Source organism: Morone saxatilis, unplaced genomic scaffold, assembly GCF_004916995.1.
Source record: "Morone saxatilis isolate NCDOM2014 unplaced genomic scaffold, NCSU_SB_2.0 Contig23, whole genome shotgun sequence".
NCBI lineage: Eukaryota > Metazoa > Chordata > Actinopteri > Moronidae > Morone > Morone saxatilis.
In genome coordinates this window covers 4,894,865-4,896,947 of record NW_023339796.1, presented here as the reverse complement: position 1 = coordinate 4,896,947, position 2,083 = coordinate 4,894,865, and the positions used below count along the sequence as shown (strand labels likewise).

The window sequence follows — 2,083 nt, the reverse complement described above, 5'->3', positions numbered from 1 at the left end:
CAAGTCCTTTTTAGAAGATCCATCCTTTGATTTGGGACAATATACTGAGCTATAGAGTCATGAGTTTGTCCTATTTTACATATATAACACTTCTGTGTGTGTTTCTACCTCTGAAGCATTCACAGTGAGTCCCAGAGCGATGTATCCTGTGGAGTCTCCATCTGAGTTTCGATGGACAGTGTCAGTGGCCGTTGGGTGAGCTGTTGTTTTAGCGACACAGACGACAAACCAGACATTTGTTTCCACTAGGATCACAGTTATCTGGGGTCTCCACACACAGTTTAGTGACTCCACAACCAGTCCGACTGATGTTCACCTGGTAGAAAACACACATATGAGCACAGCCATTTATACACCAAGTCACAAGCTTAAAACATCTGCACCCTCTGTACTTTTAATGGACTAAACTTTGTTCTCCAGCTGGATTATGACAATATTTCGTGGTAAAACTACTATTAGTACATTTTTGAGAATATATCCAATGCATCGATTTGCCTTAAAAGCTTACATTATCTGCAAGTTGACAGTGAGAGGTCATTAAAATGAGTCTGCAGTTTGTTTGTTATGACGTGCATAAATGTATTTTGCTAGTAGTAGTAATAGTTTGATTAACTATATAGCTGGTGAGGATTTTTACTCTAAAAGACACTTTTGTTAACAACGTATCACTTTGTCAATTCTAAAACTCATTATAGCTGGTAAACGTCCTTAAACAAACGTCACATTGATGTGTTTGAGGAACAAAGGTCAAGATGGTATTTACACAGAGAGGATTAAAGGGAAGAAACCCCACCTCTGTATTATTGGCAAATGACAAATGAGACGTTCCTTGGACACCTGGTGCCACATAGACCATCAGTGCCGCCACCAACAGGATCAGTCCTCGTTCCATCCCTAACAGGAGGGGACAGAAAATGAACAAAAAGTACACTTAACAGATTAAATAAGGTTTGATTTTAATAACTTATAGAGATATTAAAACTGTTCTGTCACACCCAATAACATCATACAACTGTAACATGTCTGACGTTAGAATTTGTGTGAATAATTAATTTAAGCACATTCATAACATAAGTGTTGTATTATACAAAAACAGAATATATATATATATATATATATATATTCATATATTAGCAGTTACACTATGAATGAATGTGTGAATTAAGTTTTTACTACTCTTTAGCAAACATAAACACCTTAAAGTTAAAGCAATCTTTCCACTTTTGATCATAAAGAAAACACAATATGAAACCAAAATATGAAACCACAATATTTGTATGGTTTTGTGGAGCTATTTAATGGAACAATAACTCTTAAATCATCATATTTTGTATCGTACAAAATACAGAAAAATATTCTTCTGTCTTCTGTCTACAAATCATCTAGTTAGTATCACTTGTGATTACCTTTAATATATTTTATAAGCTACTGAAAATAAATGATAAAAGAACAAGTAACAGTGATCATTCAGGCAATACAAAAGACAAACAATAAACGATAAACAATAAAAATGTGAGTCTTACCTGAGTAGTTAGAGTCAAATGCTGAGCAGTGGGAAATGTTCTTAGTTCAGTTGTTTCTGCTCCTCTGTGTGAAAATGGACAGTGGGGGTTGATTTAAATCATCAGTGATGATGCTCAGCGGTGATGATGTGGGGGGCGGGGGGAAGAGCATCCTGCAGGGGGCGGAGCCTTGTGAGAATTCACCTGACAGCCTACCTGCCAGAAGGCATGCACTTCAGAAAGCTGTTTTTCTGGAAAAGTCTCATGATTGTTGAGTGGGAAATCAATTTCTGAGATTTGTTGACAGCACAAAGATACAAAGATAATAACTTATTTAAAAGGTTATTATAGTTCAAAGTTTGGATTATATCACTAAGGTATATATATAGTACTGTATATAGTGGAAGTGGGCTTATTGTTTATCACCTGTATTTTTTACACCGCTGATTGTGAGAAAGGTTAAGATGTAGTGAGCAAAGATGGGTGATTTATTATTCTAAATCTACATCAACAACAACAACAAACAACAAACAACAACACAGTTCTTCAAATGTTCATCAAAAAACTTCGCAAACACACTT

At 35.5% G+C, this 2,083-nt stretch overlaps 1 long non-coding RNA gene across 1 annotated transcript; it reads right to left on the bottom strand.

Moving 5' to 3' along the window:
• Positions 1 to 196: 196 nt before the first annotated feature.
• LOC118334690 lies at positions 197 to 1,610 on the bottom strand. The gene is made up of 3 exons (XR_004797024.1): positions 1,524 to 1,610; positions 794 to 894; positions 197 to 316 (listed from the first exon to the last, which is right to left on the bottom strand). It is a non-coding gene; the product is annotated as an uncharacterized LOC118334690 (long non-coding RNA).
• Positions 1,611 to 2,083: the final 473 nt, after the last annotated feature.